Source organism: Apium graveolens, chromosome 1 (genome assembly GCF_009905375.1).
Source record: "Apium graveolens cultivar Ventura chromosome 1, ASM990537v1, whole genome shotgun sequence".
Classification (NCBI taxonomy): domain Eukaryota; kingdom Viridiplantae; phylum Streptophyta; class Magnoliopsida; order Apiales; family Apiaceae; genus Apium; species Apium graveolens.
Window position 1 is genome coordinate 177,381,205 of NC_133647.1, and position 20,240 is coordinate 177,401,444.

Consider the following 20,240-nt stretch of genomic DNA (forward strand, 5'->3'; position numbering starts at 1 on the left):
ATTTTCTCCTCTAGTCTAGTGTATTTTTTTCTGAAAAATAAAATTAAAAATATGTTAATTTAGCCTAATATAGGTCGTAAAAATCGGTAATCGGTACTAATCGATTTAGGTACCGATTAGGGATTAATCGGAAAATCGGGAATTAATAGGAGGGATTAATCGGAACAAAAATCGGATATATTTATATATTTTAATTATATTTAATATATTTACCTTATTTATTATGAAATATATAATTCAAAAATAATTTATAAATATTAATCGGATTTCAAAAAATAGATCGGCCAAATATTTTTTAAAAATTAATCGGGGATTAATCGGAGATTTTTAGAATAATGAATATAATTAGTAATTATGTTTGGCGTAACGAACTGAATATATTATATATCCGGTATGTTTCATTTAAAGTATAATTATATTTATAGTAATCAATTAAATATATATTATATATTCGGTATATAATTCATTTAAAGCACGTCTAATTTTAAGGACTAGGGATCGACAAGTTACCACAAGTTATATTAGGTCTCCAAGACTGGACCGGAGAAAAAAAATTGGATTGGACGGACAAAGACGGGCTTGATTTGTACTTAGAAAAAATTTTAATTTGTATAAAAAACGGAAAATAATTATACATGTTATTTTTCAGGATTGCTGATAAAGACAGATTTAATTTGTACACTTGTAAAATTATAATTTGTATAAAACAGTGAAAATAATTATACATATTATTTTTTTTGTTATTTTTTAGACAAATATAACTTATAATCTTACAATAAATATTTGTTTTAAGAAATGTTTGTTCAGAGAGAATCGAATACAAGGCCCTCAGACAACAAAAGATAAAATCATAATTACGTGAATTATCCGATCGTACTCATTCTACATGTTATAATTGTTAAACTAAATGTTAATTTTCAAATGTATGAATACCAACTCTTTATTATGTGAAGTACAAATAATATCTTAGACTATTGTGTTGAGCTTTTTTTTAAAGCAAAACAACTTAATAATAAAAAGTCATACGATATCTACACGTATAATTGAAATTGAACAAACGCATAATATCGTCGTTGAATCCTTCTTCTTGGACAGGCAATCAAGCGATTTTTTGAAAAGGTGTATATGTTATAATTCTCCAATTATTTTTTTGAGTAATCGACCACAGATACTTCACCATAAAAACCATTATCACTAAATCATAATCATGAAAATCCCGCATCTGCAATCCCGGATATGATGAACAACAAGAAAAATTAAAACAAAAACCAAACTCTAACGATTAAGGAGAGAATCAAACAAAACTCAAATAAATTGGGAACTTGTTAGAGAAAAATGAAAATTTAATCAAGAAAAATGAATAAGAAATAAACGATCGGGGCTTTTCACCAATAAAATCGATGAAAGCCCCTTAGAAAATTTTTGAGACAGCTATTCAACGGAGAGAAAGAGAGTGTGTGGGGTAGGGTTTCGCGCTGATTTTGAATTGTTACTTATGTAGTTACTGAAGGAATTTACGGATGAGCGGAAGCGTGATATAACAATTATTCCGTAAAAACCATGTATTGCACATATAGAAAAACGTATAAATAAAAGGGAACGGAGGAATCGTAACCATACCTTGAAAATCGAAGCTTTATGATTATGGTTGCTAGCAGTTGCTCCTCAGTGTGTGAAGCGCTCTACCGGTATCCACCAAGAATGATCTTCTTCGATGAAGCTTTTTATAAAATCAAGCTTTTATAAAAATGGAGTTTTTGGGAGAGAGAGAGAGAGGGGGAAGATGGAGGCTAGGGTTTTCACAAAACCAAGTATGTGAATAGAATGAGCCATCTCATCTATTTATAGGGCTCTCCTAGGGTTTTATAATATATCTTTATATATATAAATATTAACCCCCACATTTTATCTTTATAAAATACTTTAATAATAATTAAAACTATTTTAATCATTATTTCTTTTTCTAAACTATTTAGAAAATAATTCTCTCTCTCATTATTTCATCAAAGAAAATATTCTTTTATGGTGTGACCCTGTAGGTTCAATATTATGCCGGTAGTAGAAATAAATAATAATAAACTTTTATTAATTATTTACATGAATAATAAAATTCACTAAATATAATTAACTGATTAATTATATTTATTCTACATCGTGAGTGATGCTTCTCAACATATCGCGACTATCCGGATAATATGAATCCACTGCTTAGAATACCAAGAACCTGTCAGTGACTAGTTACCGTACAATGAATTTCTTCTACCCTTATAATATCCCGATTAAATACAAGGCATGGATCTCGTGTCAGGCCTATCAAATTTAATCATATGATTTCTTATTCATAATGCAAAGTTCATATTAATGCAAATTAGAAACTCCTTTCTAATTTCATACACTCTGGCCAGAGATTCCAGAACTCACATACTAAGAATAACATAGGATATTCTCTTCCTATACTGGAAGGGGTAGATCCTCTATTGATGTTAACTATCTCTATACACAAACCCCTATGCCCAGAATAGACCTAATGGATGTCCTTGAGACTAAGGACTAAACCAAAACACAGTTCATTATATATAAGATACCTTTAACAATCTCAAGTCTAAGGACACTTGTACAACTATCACTCAGTGAATAACTATTGACACGTGAGTAATCTCCATTAGTTGTTCAACTTATCGAGTCATGTTCAGTGAACTTATTCCCTAATAAGCACCTACATACTAGCTATAGTGTCACCACACAAATGCCTATGAGAACAGACATCCTCCTGAAGGGAGCAAGCATAGTATGTACCAATCTTTGCGGATCCACTAACATCCGATTAGTTATCCTATGATCAGGAACTGTTTAAGTCTAGAGTTATCATCTTCTAGATCTCACTATTATAATCTCATTATAATTCTAGAAGTTTTACTCTAAACTATGGAGCATCTTATTTAAAACACTTTAAATAGATAAATCCCATAATAAAAACATAAAAAGTCTTTTATTAATTTCAATGAAATCAAATAAGAATACAAGAAAGTTCTTCCTAACTCATCATACATGATTGGATTTAGGACAAACACTTTCAGTTACATGTGCTATTTTTATATTTAGTGTTAGATCTCTTTTATTACATCATGTTATTATCTATTAATTTGAATCGCCATAGGTAAATATTTAATTTTTAAACATGATAATTTAAGATATATATATATATATCTTAAAAGCCTTAAAATAAAAACTAGAAACTAGCCTAATTAACTAATGGCCCAGCACTTTAACAGCCCAACTCACTTCGATCATCACATACACAAACGTTGTTTCTCTATCACCTTCTCTATTCTCCATTACAACTAATAAACCACCATCTCCGATCTACCTCAACCCACCACCCTATCCGATCTATCTCCGCCTGTCATCTCTACCTACCATTAAATTCTTCGATTTCTATAATCACCTACCTTCAATCATTGTTTATATTATATAAATCACTAGCTTGTTTAACAGAAAATGATGATGATGATCAAAGTTGAAAATACATGACAATGGTGTTGGTGCTTAGGGTCTATTGAACGAATACGGTAAAAAGGGGATATATATATATTAATGAAATATAAAATCATTGAACGATCACCAATAACAACCACTTATTTCCAATAAAAATACCAGATCTGAAATTTGAACATGATATATGAATATAGATACTAATACGTATGAAATAAATCACCAGATCTATTATTCAATCACTAAATCGTATGGCGACGATCACTGATTTATATCACACAAATCACCAATTTGTATCATAAAAATCACCAAATGTTATATACGAGACAGATAAATACAAACATATTTTTACGACATAAATCGATAAAAATCGTTAATCTTGTTGGTCGGAGAAGTTAGTGATGATTTACTGTAGTAGGAGTATAATTAATTTATTAAGAATGAGTGGGGGAGGAAGTGTTCCAATTGGTGTAGAAGGAAAAATGTGTAGTAGGAAATTAATGGTGTATGATGGAGGGAAGAGATGGGACATCAAGAGAAATGTGTGGTATGGGAGAAAGATTTGGTAGGAGAAAGGCGATAAATCACTAATTATGCTTACGAGAATTACTAAAATTTAGAAAGTTCTGAAATTATAGTAATTCCGGTTTAGTATTTCTGTTAAGTATAAATAGTGATTTATCGTCAGAATATAGCAAAATATGGTATGCAAATTGATTCATGGGAGATGGAGAAAAATATAGTGAAGTCGGATTTTAAAAAAAGTTTGAAAATTAATGGAAAAAATTAAATTAACAATGGATAGAAAATTATTTACATATAGATGTACAAGAGAGAGTGACAGTTGAAATTGAAGGGAGAGAGAGAAGGGGTTGGATAAAATTTGTGTGGTGGAGATTTATTTCAAGCTATAAAATTAGTGGTTATCATTGGTTTCTAGTTTTTAGAATAACGTTGATTTTTATTTAACCATTTCCATATATATATATGCTCATGATCAAATAGAAACCAATCTTAAAATAAAAATTAGAAACCATTAATAAATAACATGTTTACATTCCAATTTTACACAGGCTCGCCCCTACAAGTGGTCCACTCTTGTATCTCTCTCCCCAACTTTTCACATATTTCTCCCATCATCCATTCTTCATCTCCGTTTAAATCCACTCACTCACCTCCTTCACTTCTCCTTCTTAGTAAATTAAATATATCTCCAATTGCAGTAGATCACTAACTTCTCTGTCCAACAAGATTAACGATATCATCAATTTATGTAGAAAATATATGCTCATGTATGTATCTCGTGTATACTGTTCGGTAATCTTTATAATACATGTTGGTTATTTGTGTTATACAAATTAGTGACTGTCGTCGTACGATTTAGTGATTAAAGTATGAATCTGGTGAATTATTTCATAAATTTCGGTATTTGTGTTCATATGTCATGTTCAAATTTCAGATCTGATGAGTTTTATTGGAATTAATGGTTGTTGTTTACTGTTAGATATATTTGTGATGTCATGTCTAATAATGATTTGTGTTTTGTCAGATCTTAACTAACAGGACAAATCAGGACTTAACTGGAAATCAGTACTTATACTGAAGTCAGAACTTAAGATATCAGAACTTAAGTTATCAGAACTTAAGTTATCAGAAGATATTTATCAGGAGATAATATCAGGACTTAAGAAGACATTCAGATGAGGAAGATGACTGATTGAAGGAAAGAAGATTAAGGCAAACACAAGAAGAGATATGCATGGAGAAGAATTCTATGAAGAATAGAATACTTGGAAGAAAAGATAACTAGTTGATATATTTTAGGATGCAGACTTATGTTCGATATCAATTAGAAGATTATCTTGTAACCGTGTGTCTATATAAACACATCATAGGATTTACACCATAAGTGTTATCTTAATCGAGGATATTATTCATTGTAACCCTAGAAGCTCTCGTGATATTTTGTTCATCACTGAGAGAGAACGGTTTCATTGTAATATTGTTTCTTTAATAAGATTATTCTGTGTTTCATACTTGTGTTCTTAGTTCGATTTGATTGTAATAGACACTGTATTCAACCCCCTTCTATAGTGTGTGTGACCTAACAAGTGGTATCAGAGCAATCTGTTAACACATATACAGTAAAGATCCAAAACAATCATGTCTGAAGAAGAACAAACTCCAACCAAGCCCACTAAAACTGAAAAAACTCCAAAGACTCAAATCCATAATCGATATGAGACTATTAGGGTTCCCATATTGAAACCTTCTGAGTATCCCATATGGAAAGTGAGGATGACTATGTTTCTGGAAGCTATAGATCCAGAATAACTTGACAGAATTAATGAATGACCACATAAGCCAACCAAGTTTTTTGTTGTAGTTGCAGATCAGCCAGCACAGACTGTACCAAAGGAGAAAAGTGAGTATACAACTGAAGATATCTCATCTATTGCCAATTATGCAAAGTTAAGACATTTGCTGCATAGTGTCATTGATAATGTCATGTCAAATAGGGTAATTAACTGCAAGACTGCAAATGAGATATGGGATGCCTTGGAGACAAGATGCCAGGGAACTGATTCAATTAAGAAGAACAGGATGACTATACTCACTCAAGAGTATGAGCACTTTGACTCAAAACCTGATGAGTCATTAACTGGTTTATATGACAAATTTGTCATACTCTTGAATGACCTGTCACTGGTGGATAAGGAATATGATCTTGAAGATACTAATCTTAAATTCCTTTTAGCTCTTCCTGAAAGTTGGGATTTGAAGGCAACTACTATAAGAGACAACTATGCTCTTGATGAAACAACTCTTGATGAAATTTATGGTATGCTCAAGACTCATGAAATTGAGATGGATCAAAGAAGCAAGAGGCATGAGAGAAAGTCAAGAACAGTCGCTCTTAAGGCTGAGGAGGAATTCCCCAAAGTGGTTGTCTCAAAGAAAGGTAAAAAAAGGCTCTCATCACAAAGTCTGATTCAGATTCATCAAGTTCTGATGATGATGATGAGGATTCAGAAACTGAAAATCTATCTGAGATGGATGCTGATGAAGAGATGATGAGATTGTGTGCTCTTATGGTGAAGGGCATCACAAAGATAGCCTACAGGAAATTCAGAAGGGGAAAGAAGTTTTCCAGGAAAAGTGGAAGTTCTGATAAGAAGGGATTCAGAAAATCTGAAGGCAAAGCTGGAAAGTCTGACATATGAGATTACTCAAATGTTAAATTCTACAATTGTGGTGAGAAAGGCCACATATCTCCTGATTGCAAGAAAGGAAAAAGTGACAAAAGTAAGACACTTGTCACAAAGAAGAAAAGCTGGACAAACACTTCAGATTCTGAACATGAGGAGAACTATGCCTTGATGGCAAATGCTGATAGCAGTTCTGATGCTGCTGAGTTAAAGGTACCTCAAACAACTTATGCTTTTCATACTGATGATATAACTGAGTTGAGATCTTATCTTAAAACTATATTCATTAGTTATAGAGATCAGACTTTAACTTGTGATAGGTTAACTTCTGAAAATCTGGCTTTTAAGAAAAGGAATGACTATTTAGAAAAAGAGTTAGTTATGTTCCATCAAACTCAGAAAGAAAGAGATGATGCTTTTTATGTTAGAGATGAAGTGTTAAAATTGAATCAATCTCTAAAAACTGAGTTAGAAAAGGAAAGAGAGATTATCAGGACTTGGACTAACTCTGGCAGAACAACTCAGAATTTATTAAGTAGTGGAAACTGGAAATAGGGCTTAGGTTATGGAGATGATAAAACTGAAACATGAACTGAACAAATTAAGCCAATTATTGTTATACAGACTACTAATCCAAAGTTAAATCCGAAAGAGATATGTCCTAAGTCCAATCATGTATGAGGATTTATGAATAACTTTTATGTAATCTGTTTTGATTTCATTGATATTAATAAAAGACTTGTTTTGTTTTTTATTGCGGGCTCTATCTATTTAAATGTTTAAATAAGATATACCACAGTTTAGAGTAAAGCTTTTTATGGATTGTGATGAGATCATAATAATGAGACTTAAAATATGGTAACTCTAAACTTAAATAGTTCCTGGTCGTAGGATTACTAACTGATAATTAATAATCCGCAAAGATCGGTACATACTATGCTTGCTTCATTATGAAGGATGTCTGTTCTCATAGACATTTGTGTGGTGACACTATAGCTAGTATGTAGGTGCTTATTATAGAATAAGTTCATTGAACATGACTCACACAGCTGAACAACTGATAAAGTTCACTCATGTGTCAACAATTGTTCACATAGTGATAGTTGTACAAGTATCCTTAGACGTGAGGTCATCATAGTCATCTTGTGTACACTGAACTATGCTTTGGTTTAGTTCTTAGTCTCAAGGGATAATTATAAGGGCTCTACTGGGTATAGGAATTTGTACACAAAGATAGTGTATGATCAATAAAGGATCTACCCCTTCCAGTGTAGGAAGAGGATGTTCAATGCTGATCCACTTATGTTAGTTCAGGAATCTCTGGCCAGAGTAAATGAAATTAGAAATGAGTTTCTAATTTACATTAAATAGAACTAAGCATAGTGAATGGGAAAGCAAATGATTAAATAAGATAGGCTTGACACAAGTTCCATGCCTTGTATTTAATCGTGACATTGCAGGGTAGAAGGAATTAATTGTACAGTAACTACTCACTGAATAGGTTCTTGGTATTCTAAGTAGTGAATTCATATTATCCGGATAGTCGCGATATGCTGAGAAGTATCTCTCACGATGTAGAATAAATATGATTAATTAATTAATCATATTTAATGAATTAGAGAATTTATATAAATAATGATAAAATAATTTTATTATTATTTATTTCTACTACCGGCTTAATATTGAACCTACAGGGTCACACTATAAAAGAGAATGATTTAATGGTGGAGGAATTAATTAATAATGGTTGATAATTATTTATTTATGAAATAAATAATTAATTGGCAAATTTAATAATTGATTAAATGAGATTTAATTGATTATAAATTAATTAAGAATAGGTTCTTAATATTATTAATTAAGAATTTAATTTTTGGAAATTAAATCAAGTGAGAGAATTATTTCTAAAGAGTTTAGAAAAAGGATTAATAATTAAAAGGTGTTTTAATTATTAGTGAGAATAATAAAGGATTAATAATAATAATATTTTATGGGAAAATTTTCAGCTGAAAATTTTGCCTATAAATAAACTATTATAGACCCTATTTTTGTCTCAACCAAAAAGATTTACAAAACCCTAATTCTCTCCATCTCCTCCTCCTTCATTACATCGTTTTCTTGGTGGATACCGGTGGAGTGCTTTACACTTGAGGAACAGCTGCTAAGGATCTCCGTTCATCGTTTTTGGATCGCCATTAAAGACCTCCATCTTTCCATTAACGTAAAGCTTCTTAAGGTAAACATACCGAACTACGAATTAAATATTATTTTCGCATGGATCCTGCGGAGGGTTTCGTTTTTTTTAAGATTTAAATTTGCGTTTTCGCTGCGTTTATGTGCTAAAAACCCTTCAAAATCCTGTTAAATTTGTAGCTAAATCTGTAAAGTCTGATTCTGAAAAGATGAAAGATACTGAGACAAAAGTTAAGGCAGAGTCAACTTCTGACAAATTGAAACATGATAAGACAATTGAAGTTAACATAGGCTTAATGACAAAGAAGCAGCTTAAGTATAAGCTGAAAGAGATTAAGGATGTAAACAAGGTAAAACCACCTAGGAAAAATAGCAATGGAAAGGAAGGTGTGGATAAAAGAAATAATTATAAGCATGTTCCTAATGCTCCTAGAAAGAAATGTTATAACTGTGGAAATTCTAACCATCTGGCTTCTTTTTGCAGGAAGAATAAGAACATAAACTCCTTACCTTCTAAGTCAGGAGTTAAGAGTCAGTCTGTTAGGTTTAAGCCACAAAATCCTTGTTTTCATTGTGGTAGTTTATGGCATTCCATTTATACTTGTAAGGAATATCATAGTTTGTACTATGATTATTATCAAATAAAACCTTCTTTAAAGAAAGTTAGCATTGTTCCTTCTAGTGTAAGTTCTGATGCAAAGTCTGATACTGTAAATGCTGATAAGAAAAAAATTAACATAAACTCTGATGTTAAATCCGCTGTAAATGTTAACAAACTTAATAAGGCCAAAGGATCCAAGCAAGTCTGGGTCCTTAAAACTAATCATTAGTGGTCTTTGTGATTGCAGGGCAACAGGAAAAACATCCTAGTTCTGGACAATGGATGTTCAGGACATATGACTGGAAATAAAGCCCTGCTATCAGACTTTGTGGAGAAAGCTGGCCCATATGTTTCTTATGGAGATGGCAATATGGGAAAAACTCTGGAATATGGCAATATCAATCTTGGGAATGTCATCATTGCTAAAGTAGCTCTAGTCTCAGGACTTAAACACAATCTGCTGAGTGTTAGTCAAATCTGTGACAGAGGTTATCATGTGGATTTCTTTGAAGAACACTATGAAGTTGTAAGCAAATCTACAGGCAAAGTTGTTCTAAAGGGATACAGGCATAGTAACATTTATGAAGCCAAACTTTCAACAAGTACTGATGGTTCTGCAATCTGTCTGTTAAGTAGAGCATTAATTGAAGAAAGCTGGGATTGGGACAAGAAACTCTCTCATTTAAATTTCAACAATATAAATGAACTAGTCAAGAAAGATCTTGTGAGAGGACTGCCAAAATCAGTATTTGCTCCTGATGGCCTTTGTGATTCATGTCAAAAGGTAAAACAAAGAAAATCCTCATTTAAGAGCAAGGCTGAATCTTTAATTCTTGAGCCTTATCACCTACTACATGTTGATCTATTTGGTCCAGTGAATGTCATGTCAATTGCAAAGAAGAAATACGATATGGTCATAGTAGATGAGTTTACCAGATACACATGGGTGTATTTCTTGCACACAAAAAGTGAAACTGCATCTAACTTGATTGATCATGTCAAACAACTGGATAAAATGGTCAAAGACTCTGTGAAAATCATAAGAAGTGATCATGACACCGAGTTCAAGAATTTGATCATTAAAGAGTTCTGCAAAGACCATGGAATAAAGCAGTAATTTTCTGCTCCTGGAACTCCACAGCAAAATGGAGTTGTTGAAAGAAAGAAAGAACTCTTATTGAAGTTGCACGAACTATGCTTGATGAAGCAAAGTTACCAACCTACTTTTGGGCTGAAGCTGTGCAGACTGCTTATTTTACTCAGAATACAACACTTATTAACAAGCATGGAAAGACACCGTATGAGATGGTGAAGAAAAAGAAGCCAAATCTAAAGTATTTTCATGTATTTGGATGCAAGTGTTTTGTTCTTAGAACTCATCCTGAACAGTTATCCAAATTTGATCTAAAAGTTGATGAATGGATTTTTGTTGGATATCCACTTTCCACAAAAGCCTTCAGAGTCTACAATTTAAGAACAAGGGTTGTCATGGAATCTATCAATGTCTCTTTTGATGATAAGAAGATTACTGAACTTGAAAATTTCAATGATCATGATCAGCTGAGATTTGAGAATGAAGTTTTAAATTCTGATTCTGTAAATTCTGATAGTTTAAATCCTGATACTGCAAACTCTGATGGGTTAAACTCTGATGTTATTGAAACTGTGGTAACTACGCCAAAGGAAAATGTACCTGTACAAGGGGGGCATATTAAAGATCCAACCACATCTCAAGAAGCATCAGAACCTATAACAGGCTCTTCACGTTCTGATTCATCAAGTTCTGATGGGCCAAATTCTGATAATTCTGGAAACTCAAATTCCGAAGGATCCAACTCAGAGAGCATAATTTCAGGGGGAGCGTCAGAAAATGTTGATCGAGACAGCATGGATCATGGAGGAGCATCCAGTTCTAGAGATAATCTTCCATCTGCAAGGAAGTTGACTAAAGCACATACACCAGACTTGATTATTGGAGATCCTGAAGCAGGTATAAGAACTAGAACAGCAACATCAAATGAATGTCTCTATCACTCTTTTCTTTCTCAGGCTGAACTAAAGTAAAGTGGAAAAAGCTCTTCAAGATGCTGATTGGGTACAAGCAATGCAGGAAGAGTTAAATGAATTTGAAAGAAATAAAGTCTGGACCCTAGTGCCAAGACCAAAGGACAAATCAGTTGTTGGTACCAAATGGGTGTTCAGAAACAAAACTGATAGTGCTGGAATAATTACAAGGAATAAATCAAGACTGGTTGCAAAAGGATATTCTCAACAGGAGGGAATTGATTATGATGAAACATTTGCACCAGTTGCTAGATTGTAAGCCATAAGGATATTTTTGGCTTATGCTGCTCACAAAAAGTTTACAATCTTTTAAATGGATGTAAAAAGTGCTTTTCTTAATAGAGAATTGGAAGAAAAAGTATATGTTGAACAACCTCCAGGTTTTGTAGATTCAAAATTTCCTAATCATGTCTACAGACTTGATAAAGCACTTTATGGCCTTAAGCAAACTCCAAGAGCATGGTATGAGACATTAGCTCAGTTTCTTCTGGAAAGTGGATTTAACAGAGGCACTATTGATAAAACTTTATTCTATCTCAACCATGGAAAGGACTTACTTTTGGTGCAGATATATGTTGATGATATCATTTTTGGTTCTACAAATGACAGACTTTGTAAAAGGTTTGCCAAGCTAATGTAGTCAAGATATCAAATGAGTATGATGAGAGAACTTAGCTATTTTCTGGGCCTTCAAATCAAGCAGAATGAAGAAGGAACTTTTATTTGTTAATCTAAGTACACCAGAAATTTGTTGAAGAAATTTGGAATGCAAGATTGTTCAAGTGCATCCACTCATATGGCCATTGCAACAAAATTAGATAAGGATACTGGTACATCAGTAGATATTACTGATTACAGAGGTATGATTGGCTCATTACTCTATCTAACTGCAAGTAGACCTGATATCATGTATGCTACCTGTCTTTGTGCAAGATTTCAAGCAGATCCAAGAGAACCTCACTTAACAGCTGTGAAAAGAATTTTCAAGTACCTTAAGGGTACAGCTAATCTGGGATTGTGGTATCCTAGGGAATCAGACTTTAAGCTAATAGGTTACTCAGATGCAGATTTTGCAGGGTGCAAAATTGACAGGAAAAGCACAAGTGGAAGCTGCCAATTTCTTGGAGGCAGATTGGTTTCTTGGTTTAACAAGAAACAAAAGTCAATTTCCACATCAACTGCAGAGGCATAGTACATTATTGCAGGAAGCTGTTGTGCACGGATTCTTTGGATGAAGAATCAGCTACTGGATTATGGGTTAGAATTTTCTAAAATCCCTATTTACTGTGATAATCAAAGTGCTATTGCTATGACAGGTAATCCAGTTCAACACTCAATGACAAAGCACATCAGCATAAGGTACCATTTTATAAGGGAACATGTGATGGAAGGTACAGTGGAATTGTATTTTGTTCCAACAGATCAACAACTAGCAGATATCTTCACAAAACCACTGTGTGAAGCTACTTTTACAAGATTGATAAATGAACTTGGAATGGTTTCAGGTTTTTTCTCTAAATCTGTTTAGTTTATGTTCTGATACATCAGACTTTATGATCAGTATTTACATATATTACTATCTTTATGTAATATGTGCTTAAATTGAAATTTCCTTAAGTGCTGATTGTTGTCTGATGTGAATGTCTAAACTCCTATAGTGATATGAATGTTTCTATGACTATTCAATCCAATGAGGATAATTGTGCTAGATGTTGACCTATTAGTCTTTAATATACTAAAGATCCCATGTTTGAAGTAACTGTTTATGTGGAAATCTTTTAACACGAGCAAATTCTGATATTGAGCTTGGTTAGGTTTACTTTGTGTATCTTATTACTAAGTCATAAACTAGAATAGTGCTTCTTATCTGTTAAGTTCTGATGTTGGTAAATCTTATGGATGTACTAAGTGTTGATAAGCCTCACTTATCAAAAGAAAAAGAAAAAGAAAAGAAATAAATATCAGGTACTCCTTTGAGGTCTAGAGAAAAATATATGTGGAAGGGAAGACCCAAGTGTATTGTTGATATTAAGTAATATGCATTAGAAAAGCAAAATAAAATTTTCTTGGTGACTTTTCACATTCTCTGATTACTGGAGAAATACTATGATAACAGCATAAATTCTGATAAGCAGTCGTGACTCACTTACACTGAGAAGCCACTGTAAAAAGAAATTTCAAAAGATGCATAAAATGAGCACAAAACAGTTGAGGTAGACTCATGCATGAACTCATTCTATAGTAGACTTCAGACTAATGACAGATTTTGAGCAACGTTCTTAGTTATGCCTTATTTCTAAGATGTACTGAAGTGAATCAGACTTTACTCTTTGTCTGATATTTAGCTTAATGCACACACTTACACTCCATATGAATGATGAAAATTACTGTGGTGATCAATGTTGTTTTAGATGAACAGTTTAAGTGTCAGTTGCATAAATTCTGAGGACAAGTTCTAATGATTAAGTTCTGAGGAAACTATATCAGTATTTATGTGAAGAATTACAGAAATAAACATTCACTTTTTGGGTTAAGAAGCCATATTCTGATGACTTTTAAATTCTGATAATAATCAAGTTCTGATGCTTACGTGGCAGTATTTATTTACTTGATTTATTTTTAAGTCAATACTTGAACGGTTATATTTTATCAGAATATTGGATTACGTGAGATAAAGCAGTCATAATCATTTGTTTCGTGGGAACAGTTTTTTTAAAAAAAAACTGAATGTGCATAGTAATCATTACTAATTTCCCGTGCCCATTAACTTTTGTTTTAACTGCTGCATGCCTGACAGGTGTAACGTCTGTTCCACTTCTGCATAACTGTTGTCACGTGGGGTGTCTAAGTAAAAGAGATAAAAGATTTTCAAATCTTTTATTTACATTTCTATTCTATTTACTCTCTCTCTTTTTCTTACTCTCTCATAGATTCTGACGGTTTATAATACAGACATTTTATCAAACATTTTTCAGGCATTATAACTTCTCATCTATTTTCAATGGCACCCAAGGATATAATTTTTGATGGAGCAAAGTTCGTCCCCAACAACTATGATACCATTCTCACTAAGAGTGAAGCTCCTTCGAAATTTTATTTTATTCAGGATTTCTTATCTCATAGTGAAATTGGGTTCGCTTTGACACAACCATCCGGTATATCTGGAACTCAAGTTCTAACATTCTGGCGTACTGGACATTATGATGATGGTGGTAAGCATGGGACTCCAAGCATTGTATTTACAGTAAATGAGGTTGAGTATGTTGTTACTCCTGGAGCAGTTCATAAAGCTCTACACCTAACTGAATCCTGTCAATTCAGTTCTGCTCTGGAGGAGCCCTTGCTACAACAAATGATGGCCAATCTTGGGTATGAATGGAGTTTGGCTAAGTTGGGTCAACTCAAACGCCCATATATTCGAAAGGAATGGAGCTTCTTCTTCGATTGCATCACGAAGACGTTTGCCAATAAATGCTCAAATTTTGATGCCATTCCTATTCTGACACAACAAATTGGGTATGCACTCCTAAACCAGTCTCATTTTGATTATGCAAAGACTGTGTTATGTTTTATAGGAGATAGAATGAAAGAGGACAGGAATGTAGTTTACTTTTCTAGGTTCTGTCAGTTAATTTATAATTACTGTACAGAAGATGAACCAAAACTAGCAGGTGAACTCATAGAACCTTTTAGGTTAGCGAAAAGAGCTTTTATTGATCTTTTCACTGCTGACAACAAGAAGGGAGTTTTGAGACCTTTACAGATCCCTTTTTCAGTAAAGCAAGCTCTGGTAAATGCTGATGCTGCTACCTATTCATTGATATATCCTGATGTCCAACCCACCAACACACAATAACCATCAGTACCTACTCCTGTCACTCAACAACCACAAACATCAGATCATGCCACTCAACCATCAGCACCTACTGTGAAGCCTTGAAGCCTTCTTCTTATAAATCAAAGAGGACAAAGACTGTACCTCAGACACAACAGAAAAGAAGGAGGATAATTCTGAGAGATGAATCAGAAGATGAGGCACAGGTTCAAATATCAGAACCTGTTACAAAAGTAGCTGAGAAGGTCTCTTCTCAGAAAGTTCAAGAAACTGGGAGTTCTAGGCCACTCAAAAGGCTTAGAAAGATAAATTCTGATGACAAAGCTCCCAAAGTCTCTCCACCCTTGAAGACATGGAAGAAACAAAGAGCTAACAGGGACACAGTTGAGTCAGATTCAGAGGATGTGGAAGTAGCAGCTAAGGAAGGGGATCAAGAATCTCTGATCTCAAAGGAGCCAATTATGATTGAATCTCTTCCTTCTACACAACCAGAATTTGCTGAAGCCACTGAATCTACACCACCACTGTCACCAATTCAAGACACTACTCAAGACAGAGTGCCTACACTTCCTGTGTCTCCTATCATTGAACAAGTACATGCTGAAGACCCAGGTACAAGTGTTGAAATAGATATTCATAACTTGGTTGTGCCTGAGGTTCTGTACTTAGAAGCTCCAACCATTCTTCAGCAAACACCACCAACAATATCAATTTTAGATGCTGATATGAATGCAGATATTCCAACAATACCTCTTCTGAATCCAGATGAAGAAGATCAGATATTAGGTGAGCATCAGAATTTGGATGTTGATCAGAACTTAGAGGATGATTTTGAAACTTCTATAGCCTCACACACTATCATTTTATCAGAGGAAACTGATTCTGCAGGCTCTGTAAGTTCTGATGTTGTAAATGTTGAAAATACTGGTGAAGCTGCTATAAATGAAAATACTGATGCAGCTGGTCCTTCAGGACATGCACCTCTACCAGCAGTTAATAAAGCTGATTTGATTAAAAAGTTTATGAGAGGGGATGCACCAGTACCTTGGAGTGAAACTCCAAGAGGAAAAGAATGGATAAAGGAGTGGAACAAAGTTGATTTTGTTCCTACTGAAAAAATTCTTGCTGAGCACCTGGCTAAAGCTGATGAGATGCTAATGAATGATGACTTCAAAGCACAGCTCAGAGTTACTGCATTGAGTACAAGGCACCTTCAAGGTCAACACTCAATCACAAAAGCCAAGGTGAACAAAATTCAAGAAACTCTGATTCAGCAAGATATGAATGTCAAATTGGAAAAGAACAGGTTTTTTAAACCAGCCTTTGACCGCATTGGGTATATTGAGAAAGCTCAGGAGAAACAGCAAGCTCAGATTGCTGAAGTACTGAAGAATCAAGCTTCTCAACAAGTTCAACTAAATGAAATCCAATCTTCAGTGGAATTACTTCTCTCTCTCCTATTACCTGATGATGCCAAAAAGGGGGGAGAAAGTGATTAAGTCCAAATGCAAATCTGAATTAGCATTGAAGAAAAAGGATGATGGAAATGATGACCAGGGAAACTCTGAAAGGGGTAAAGGTCATGGTCAAGGCAAAAGCTCTTCATTCAGGAAAGCAGGAACTTCTACACAGAAATCAAGTTCTGATGCTGATAGAAGAATAAGTTCTGATAAGCAAGTTCTGACTAAGCCTGATGTTCTGATACAGGGTGAAAGTCAAGAATCACAGAAGTTTATGCAGACACTAAAGCTTAAGGGGAAGGAAACATCAGTCTACTATCAAGACCCCAAGTTGCAGAAGCTGGATGAAGAAATTTCAAAAAGACTATTTCTAAAAGACAATCCAGGAATGAACTTTGAAAGTCTGAAGAAAGAAGAAGCTAAACTTAAAGCAGAAAATGACAAATTCAAGTCTAAAGCTTCTATTACTGCAAATAAACCTCCAAAGCTTAAGGGCATTGTGATTAAAGAGAAGACAAACTCTGAGGCAACCAAATCTGAATCCAAATCCAAAACACAAGTAGAGGTGGATCCAAGATTCAAGGGCAAAGCAAAAGTTGATGAGCCTGTAAAGGTTTATATGCCGATAATGGATCTGGAAGCAAAATCTGATGAAGATACTAGTCTGATTTTGAAGAAGAAGAATATTCAAACAACCTTTGACATAGCTCATATTGTTCAAGATCAGGACTTAGTAAATTCTGATATGAAAATGAAGCAAGCAAGCTCTGACAGAGCTCAAGTTGGCTTGATATCAGAAGATAAAGAAAAGGAAACCTCTGACACTGCTCATGTTAAACCTTCAAAAATTCTACTACCTGGGTTTACTAAAGCTCAACAATCTACTCAACTTTTGAAGACTAAATCAAGTGGTTTTGAAGCAAGAGTTAATAGAGGAAAGGAAGCTAGAGACAAATCAGGATTGGGTAGTTCTAAAGAAAAGAGAGTAAATAATACTACCTCTGATCCAACTTCCTTAAGTGAACCAGGAATGGGAACAACTCTTGAAAGATTGAATCAACTGGAGTCTGTACAAATGGTTTATCACTCTGTATTGAAAGAAGATATCATGCTATATTTCATGACAAATGGGAGGGTATTCCAGATTAGAAAGAATGCTATTCGTTTGAAGTATTTTGAAGAATTGCAACATGTGTTATTTCTACTTCAAGTGAAAAACAGATCAACAGATGGTGCTGCCAGTTACTTAAAATCTGATATTCAAAGGCAGAAGAAACTTTACTCTATAAAGTCTGACAGATCATACTATCCTAAGTACAGAGCTCACAATGGTGATATAGTTGAGATGAAGCCTAATACTGCCAAAATCATCACTACATTTCTTGGTATTAAAGGTCTTGAATTCAATCTAGAGTCTGATAAAGCCTATTTCATCAGACTGGATCAGGATATAAGGAAAGCAAAAATAAATGATCCCAGGGCTGCTATCTTCCAAACAGGTGAAGATACATTTGAACTTAAAGATGCAAAAAGGAGGATGAAGAATGAACTTGAATATGCTGAGAGAAGTCTGTTGAAGAATTATCTCAGAACAACTCCTGATATTAAAGAGATTACATACTGAAGCCAAGTCAAGAACTACAACTGATAAATTCTAAAGGTTATACAGGTTAAAGCTGATATCAGACTTTAAGGATGGTAAAAGCTATAAAGACTGTGAGTTGTAGTTACTTAGTCAAATTCTCATATGCATTTGTACTTAATGTTTTTGACATCATCAAATATCTATTGAACTTGTATATCATGCTAATATTCAAGTTGGGGGATATTGTTAGATATATTTATGATGTCATGTCTAATAATGATTTGTGTTTAGTTTTTAGATCTTAACTAACAGGACAAATCAGGACTTAACTGGAAATCAGTACTTATACTGAAGTCAGAACTTAAGATATTAGAACTTAAGTTATCAGAACTTAAGTTATCAGAAGATATTTATCAGGAGATAATATCAGGACTTAAGAAGACATTCAGATGAGGAAGACGACTTGTTGAAGGAAAGAAGATTAAGGCAAACACAAGAAGAGATATGCATGGAGAAGAATTCTATGAAGAATAGAATACTTGGAAGAAAAGATAACTAGTTGATATATTTTAGGATGCATACTTATGTTCGATATCAATTAGAAGATTATCTTATAACCGTGTGTCTATATAAACACAGCATAGGGTTTACACTATAAGTGTTATCTTAATCGAGGATATTATTCATTGTAACCCTAACAGCTCTCGTGATATTTTGTTCATCACTGAGAGAGAACGATTCCATTGTCACTGTTTCTTTAATAAGATTATTCTGTGTTTCATACTTGTGTTCTTAATTCGATTTGATTGTACTAGACACTGTATTCAACCCCCTTCTATAGTGTGTGTGACCTAACATTTACAATTGTCAATAATTTTATATTTCATACATCTCTCCCTCATATTTCACAGTAATTGTACAAAATTTCACTCGTCAACAAATTTGCGGCCTATACATTCAACTCCAATCATCTCATCATTTTATATTATACAAATTAGTGATTTATGTAATATAAAAAGTGATTGAAGATGGATCAGAAAGTTTAGTTTTAGGTCATGGTGGCAGACGAAACTAGATCGGAGATGATGACGAAGGTAAATTGGAAATGATGGGTTTGATTGACTGGTTGTGATGGAAGATGAAGATGGTGATCAAAGATGAAGATGGTGTTACTGTTACTGTATGTATATCAAGCGTTTATTTTTTTAGTGGGCGGGGCCATTCTAGTTAAAAAGGATTATACTAGTTTCTATTATAAGACTGTTTCTATTTGAACAATGCTATATATATGTGTGTGTGTGTATGTGTGTGTGTGTGTAAATGATCAAATAGAAACTAAATTTAAAATAGAAACTATAAACTAATCTTAGTCATTAGATCAATCTAATTTAATAGCCCCCTGAAAGCATCACACCCAACTAAGCTGCATCTTCACACACACAATCTCAGCTTTTCTACTCCGCTTTTAATTTGATTTTTCCCTTCAAACGGTAAGTTTTTTTTATTAAATTCGACTTCACTGTATTTTTCTTTATCTCTCAACGATCGATTTGCATATCATATGTGTTATATTTCGAAGTAATTTCGGATTTTTTTTTTGATTTCTAGTTTCTATTCTAATATTTGGTTTCCATAAGAGTATCCCATGTATAAAAGTAAATAATTGAATTTAGATTTGGATCAGTTTATTTTTTAGTTTTGGATCAGACTGAATATTAACCAAGACCCGTGCATCGCACGGGCCGTAAGCTAGTACTATTAAATAAAATATTTTGTAAAAAAAGAACTTAGGAATAATACT